Source organism: Anopheles stephensi, unplaced genomic scaffold, assembly GCF_013141755.1.
Source record: "Anopheles stephensi strain Indian unplaced genomic scaffold, UCI_ANSTEP_V1.0 ucontig192, whole genome shotgun sequence".
In the NCBI taxonomy this organism is placed as follows: Eukaryota; Metazoa; Arthropoda; class Insecta; order Diptera; family Culicidae; genus Anopheles; species Anopheles stephensi.
The window spans coordinates 47,501-55,000 of NW_023405116.1; the positions used below are offsets into that span (position 1 = coordinate 47,501).

General features: G+C 48.4%; 1 pseudogene; it reads left to right on the forward strand.

The window, feature by feature from the left end:
* Nucleotides 1-2,383, forward strand: part of LOC118515817 — a 7,549-nt pseudogene extending 5,166 nt beyond the window's left edge.
* Nucleotides 2,384-7,500: the final 5,117 nt, after the last annotated feature.

Consider the following 7,500-nt stretch of genomic DNA (forward strand, 5'->3'; position numbering starts at 1 on the left):
GCGAGCTCGAGATGGTGCGCCGTCATCCAGGCGCTTATCGCCGCTATCGCCGTCTCCGCCGCTTCCGCCGCCGCCTGTGGTGTGGTGCCTTTCGCCAAGACGACTAAATCGTCGGCGAAGCCCACCAGCTCCGTCCCCTGGGGCAACTCCAGTCGCAGCACGCCGTCATACATCACGTTCCACAGGGTGGGACCGAGAATCGATCCCTGTGGAACGCCCGCCGATGTTGATCGCCGCACCGGTCCCTCGCTGGTCTCGTACACTAGCTCTCGTTCTGAGAAATAACTCCTCAGAACTCTTTGAAGCGTTGCAGGGACACGCTTCTCCTGCAGAGCTAGTGCAATCGCCTGCCAACTCGCTGCGTTGAACGCGTTCCTGACATCCAATGCTGCCACCATCAGACATCTGGGATCCCGCGAGTTGGTGCGATGGAAGGACCGGGCTTGCTGGCCTAGTTCGACGACGCGCTGGATCGCCTGCACCGTTGATCTCCCACGACGAAAGCCATACTGGGATGGTGAGAGCAAGATGGCATTGCTCTCTTCCAGGTGGTCGTTGAGACGGTTGAGGATTAGCCTCTCGAACACCTTGGAAACCGCTCCCAGCATGAGCAGCGGGCGATACGAAGACGGGTCCCCAGCTGGCTTGCCTGGCTTGGCAATCAGCACCAACCGCGCCTTCTTCCATGGCCTCGGGAACTCGCCGCGCTGCAGAAGATCGCCGTAGACTCGCGCGAACACCTCCGGGTGCTGGCGCACTGCTTCCTTTAGCGCTGCATTTGGGATGCCGTCAAGTCCCGGAGCTTTTGACGACGCCATCCTCGTTGCGGCCATAATCACCTCCTCGCTGGTGATCGGTGATACATCCGCTTCGTCGTCCATCTCAATCGCTGGCCACTCGAACGGCGGATGTGTCGGGAATAGGGTGTCTACAATCGGCTGTAGAACTGCGCGATCAGTCTCAGGTGGTGTGCGACTGCGCAGTTTGGCCATCACCACCTTGTACCCCATCCCGAACACATCATCCTCCACGCTATCGATCAGCTCCTGCATGCATCGTTCCTTGCTGTGGAGGATTTCCTGCGCAAGCAGCCCGCGTTGCCGAAGAAGATCGGAAGATGCGACGGCTCGATCTTCAGGAGTGGTAGCCCGATGGCGTTGTCCCTCAGCGACTGCGCAGCACTCCCGCAACCGCTCGATCTCAGGCGTCCACCAGTACATCTTCGGCGAGACACGAAAGGTTGGCCCGGTGACTCGCTGCATGACCCCGTCACAAGCAGCAGTTAAGCCGACGAGCAGTTCGTCCGGAGTTGATGCGAGGCTGAAGCGGCTGTTTGAGAGCGCTATCTCAAAGCACTCGCGATCGAACTGTGCCGTCTTCCACCTCACTCCGGCGTGCCTTGCTAGGCCGCTGGTGTTGTGCAGCCCTCCTCGTCGCTGTAGCTGGCGTTGATGCTGCTGATGTCGTCCACTCTGGCTTGTTCGCCTACTTGGAATGGCTACGCTGTATGCGATGTACCTGTGGTCACTGCCAGAGTATTTGTTGACGATACTCCATTCACCCGGAACTGCGACGCTTGGCGAGGCAAAGCTCACGTCGATCACGCTTTCACGTGCGACTCCGTTGCCGGTGAACGTTGGCTCGCTTCCAAGGTTCAGCGTCAGCAGCCCGAGATGGTTGACCGTTCCCATCAGATTCTCGCCTCGCGATGTTGTGCGAGCGCTGCCACAGGGATAACTGGCTTGTGGTCGCCAAGCGTTCATAGCGACGTGACTTTTTGATCCTTCGATGTCGGCTCTTCCTATCATTGTGAAGCAAAATTCCCCAAGCGTAGGATTGTTCACCCTTTCAAGGGAACGTGAGCTGGGTTTAGACCGTCGTGAGACAGGTTAGTTTTACCCTACTGGTGTGTGCTAATACGTGCTATCGTAACGGAACTCCTGTGCAGTACGAGAGGAACCACAGGTACGGACCACTGGCTCAATACTAGTTCGACCGGACTTTGGTATGACGCTACGTCCGCTGGATTATGCCTGAACGCCTCTAAGGTCGTAACCAATCCGAGCTGATAGCGCTTCAAAACCTAATGGGCAATCGGAAGCTAGCGGGCCTAACAACCCTCCGAGATCCGCTGGAACTGCCTCTGCAGCCTGGCGCCTCATCCCCGCTTCATAGACTGGGCCGCATCGCGCGGGGTCGCACTGCACGTGTTAGTACCTGACCATAGGGAACGCCGGTGGCCGCCGACCTCGCCGACCGTGGACTTGACTAGTTTCGATGCCCACCGACCGCCCGCAAACGACGGGACTTCAGGCTAGGAGTTTCAAGTTGTAGAGATGCGTTCGCATCGATCCTCTCAGGCGACCTACGCCTGGTGGTGTTATGGTGGACGCAAGGCACGTCCTGGCCCGGTAGTATGTACAAGAAAATGTACAAGTCCGGGAATACGGGGTGCATCGTATGTAACGTTCGATGTACATATAAAGCCTGGTAGGTGTTGGGATTATATCTGCAACACGGGCATTATCGAAAGATGGTTAAGTGGAGTCACCCAATGGGTGCCGTGCGTTATAAGGTACGTAATGCACAGTAGAGATACATTATCGGGAGGTGGAACCCGAAAAATGTACAAGTCCGGGAATACGGGGTGCATCGTATGTAACGTTCGATGTACATATAAAGCCTGGTAGGTGTTGGGATTATATCTGCAACACGGGCATTATCGAAAGATGGTTAAGTGGAGTCACCCAATGGGTGCCGTGCGTTATAAGGTACGTAATGCACAGTAGAGATACATTATCGGGAGGTGGAACCCGAAAAATGTACAAGTCCGGGAATACGGGGTGCATCGTATGTAACGTTCGATGTACATATAAAGCCTGGTAGGTGTTGGGATTATATCTGCAACACGGGCATTATCGAAAGATGGTTAAGTGGAGTCACCCAATGGGTGCCGTGCGTTATCAGGTACGTAATGCACAGTAGAGATACATTATCGGGAGGTGGAACCCGAAAAATGTACAAGTCTGGGAATACGGGGTGCATCGTATGTAACGTTCGATGTACATATAAAGCCTGGTAGGTGTTGGGATTATATCTGCAACACGGGCATTATCGAAAGATGGTTAAGTGGAGTCACCCAAAGGGTGCCGTGTGTTATAAGGTACGTAATGCACAGTAGAGATACATTGTCGGGAGGTGGAAACCGAAAAATGTACAAGTCCGGGAATACGGGGTGCATCGTATGTAACGTTCGATGTACATATAAAGCCTGGTAGGTGTTGGGATTATATCTGCAACACGGGCATTATCGAAAGATGGTTAAGTGGAGTCACCCAATGGGTGCCGTGCGTTATAAGGTACGTAATGCACAGTAGAGATACATTGTCGGGAGGTGGAACCCGAAAAATGTACAAGTCCGGGAATACGGAAAAGTTCCCCATGAAAGGCTGGGGATACAATTATTGATACAAATAATGTGCCTAAGGGTACATTTATTTTTCTAAGTCCCAGAAATCCGTCACTGAACATCACGACTTACAAACACATCTTCCCCCGGTCCTCCCATGTACGGCACGGGGACAAGTATGAAGAATGAAAATCATGTGTGTATGAAACATATAATGTGCCTGAGAGCACATTTTTTTTCTAAGTCCCAGAAATCCGTCACTGAACATCACGACTTACGAAGACATGTTCCCCCGGTCCTCCCATGTACGGCACGGGGACAAGTATGAAGAATGAAAATCATGTGTGTATGAAACATATAATGTGCCTGAGAGCACATTTTTTTTCTAAGTCCCAGAAATCCGTCACTGAACATCACGACTTACGAAGACATGTTCCCCCGGTCCTCCCATATACGGCACCGGGACAAGTATGAAGAATGAAAATCATGTGTGTATGAAACATATAATGTGCCTGAGAGCACATTTTTTTTCTAAGTCCCAGAAATCCGTCACTGAACATCACGACTTACGAAGACATGTTCCCCCGGTCCTCCCATGTACGGCACGGGGACAAGTATGAAGTATGAAAATTTTTGGTCACAGCGTGAAATCCCTCTAATGATCATGAAAATAGCATCGGATCACTTATCTGACCATAAAAAGTGAACCAAAACCCTATTTGGACAAACTTTTTGGTCCTATGAAAAATTCACTTTTCATATATGTCATGGTCGAAAATTTTCTAAGTCCCAAAAAATCACATATTCTCGAATATCTCGAAAACTACTTATCGGACAGGGGTCAACCAAGGTGTTTTAGAAAGGTCTTTACTAGCTCTATTTAATGAGCCATAGCGACTTTCAAGTGATTTTTTGACACTTTTTCGCATATCGGCATCCTTGGTTCCATACTGGCCATAGGCCATAGGGCACCGAACGGCCAACTTTTGGTCCGGGGGTGAAATTTTTTTTTCACGAGATTTTGATGAAAATGGCTTCGGAACGCGTTTCTAATAATGAAAAGTGAAACCAAACAGTATTTGCGAAGAAAAAATTGTCCTATGAAAAAATCACTTTTTCTTAGGGTACGGGTCAAAAATTTTCTAAGTCCCAAAAAATCACTTATTCTCGAATATCTCGAAAACTACGTATCGGACAGGGGTCAACCAAGGTGTTTTAGAAAGGTCTTTACAAGCTCTATTTAATGAGCCATAGCGACTTTCAAGTGATTTTTTGACACTTTTTCGCATATCGGCATCCTTGGTTCCCATACTGGCCATAGGCCATAGGGCACCGAACGGCCAACTTTTGGTCCGGGGGTGAAATTTTTTTTTCACGAGATTTTGATGAAAATGGCTTCGGAACGCGTTTCTAATAATGAAAAGTGAAACCAAACAGTATTTGCGAAGAAAAAATTGTCCTATGAAAAAATCACTTTTTCTTAGGGTACGGGTCAAAAATTTTCTAAGTCCCAAAAAATCACATTTTCTCGAATATCTCGAAAACTACTTATCGGACAGGGGTCAACCAAGGTGTTTTAGAAAGGTCTTTACAAGCTCTATTTAATGAGCCATAGCGACTTTCAAGTGATTTTTTGACACTTTTTCGCATATCGGCATCCTTGGTTCCCATACTGGCCATAGGTCATAGGGCACCGAACGGCCAACTTCTGGTCCGGGGGTGAAATTTTTTTTCACGAGATTTTGATGAAAATGGCTTCGGAACGCGTTTCTAATAATGAAAAGTGAAACCAAACAGTATTTGCGAAGAAAAAATTGTCCTATGAAAAAATCACTTTTTCTTAGGGTACGGGTCAAAAATTTTCTAAGTCCCAAAAAATCACTTATTCTCGAATATCTCGAAAACTACGTATCGGACAGGGGTCAACCAAGGTGTTTTAGAAAGGTCTTTACAAGCTCTATTTAATGAGCCATAGCGACTTTCAAGTGATTTTTTGACACTTTTTCGCATATCGGCATCCTTGGTTCCCATACTGGCCATAGGCCATAGGGCACCGAACGGCCAACTTTTGGTCCGGGGGTGAAATTTTTTTTTCACGAGATTTTGATGAAAATGGCTTCGGAACGCGTTTCTAATAATGAAAAGTGAAACCAAACAGTATTTGCGAAGAAAAAATTGTCCTATGAAAAAATCACTTTTTCTTAGGGTACGGGTCAAAAATTTTCTAAGTCCCAAAAAATCACATATTCTCGAATATCTCGAAAACTACTTATCGGACAGGGGTCAACCAAGGTGTTTTAGAAAGGTCTCAACAAGCTCTAAATAATGGGCCATAGCGACTTTTTAGTGATTTTTTGACAAATTTTGTCATATCGGCATCCCGAGTTCCCATACTGGCCATAGGCCATGGGGCCCCGAACGAAAAAATTTTGGTCCGAGGGTCAAAATTTTTTTTCTCATAAATTTGTTCAAAACGCCGTCGGAACGCGCCTTAGATCATGAAAAGTGAAAAGAAACAGTATTTTGCAAAAGTTGGGGTGGCCTATGACTTACATGGCCACGTCCTAGGTCCGAGTTCCCGAGGTCGTGTTCTTCAGTGGCGGAAAAAAATGGCCACTTGTGGGAGATGCAAAATGTTCATTTTGTATTATAGGGGACACACTATCGAAGCGAAAATTTCAGAAATGGCCTAAAACGTGAAGAAATGATGGGGTATGTACGAAAAGAAGGTTTTTATGGTCAAACGGTGAAAATTTTTTTTTTATGAAAAATTTTGGTCTCCCACCGTTCATGAATTTCTAGGACCAAAAATCGAAAAATTTGAAAACTTCACGATCGAAAGGGAAACGCATATGTGGTGTTCCTAGGTGTGTACGGTGTACGAAAAACGGGTTCACGATGAGATATCAGGCAAATAAGTGGACCTAAAGTGAGTTATACGGGTAAGACGAGGTGTCCAAAGACCGAAATAGGGGTACCAACTGAGAACGAAATGAAGGTCCCCGAAGTCGCCATACAAGTTATAGGAGGTGTCCAAAGTACGAAAAGAGTTCCATATTCGGCTGTTCCTACTATATGGTTCCCTGATTGCTGCTCCAAGGAGTAGTGAGGAAGTGTCCAAAGGTCTGTTGGGGGTATCGAGGTGATACCCTCGACGGACAATATGCACGAAAAGTGGTTCGATGATCTATCCTGTAGGTCGTACGGCAGCCATACCCGGCTGGAAGTACCGCGGTAATTCCGCAATAAAACGTTCGCCAGACGAACAAACAAATTGAATTAGCTCATCGTAGTGTACGGAAACGAAACGAAAATGTAAGGTGATTAGGGATCCGGGAGCAATCTCGCGATCCCATGGTTCGGTGTAAGAAATGATACGAAGTGTTCATAAGTCTCCTCTGGAGGCAGAACCATCGTAGCAAAGTTCGGGAACCCAAGGGTCACAAAAACTCGTAGGACGATATCCACGAATAATCGGGGACTTGTGGGGACTACCGTGCCCTGACAAGTCAACTACACCTTAACTGGTGATGGTCGTCCTACGGGGACCTGCGGGGAACAAAAGGGTCACAAAAACTCGTAGGACAATATCTCCGAATAATCGGGGACTTGTGGGGACCACCGTGCCCTGACAAGTCAACTACACCTTAACTGGTGATGGTTGTCCTACGGGGACCTGCCGGGAACCCAAGGGTCACAAAAACTCGTAGGACGATATCCACGAATAATCGGGGACTTGTGGGGACTACCGTGCCCTGACAAGTCAACTACACCTTAACTGGTGATGGTCGTCCTACGGGGACCTGCGGGGAGCAAAAGGAGTCAGAAACAATCGTAGGACGATATCCACGAATAATCGGGGACTTGTGGGGACTACCGTGCCCTGACAAGTCAACTACACCTTAACTGGTGATGGTCGTCCTACGGGGACCTTCAGGGAGCCGCAGTAAGTCGCAGGTCGTATGCGAGCCTTGATTGGTCCTGTTGGGGGCGTGCGGGGTGTAATGCCTCGGTACGTCAAATGTTGGTGTACGATGTACATCGATAATCTGACATCCTCCTGAACAACCTTTGCTCGTGTGGTTATTGGC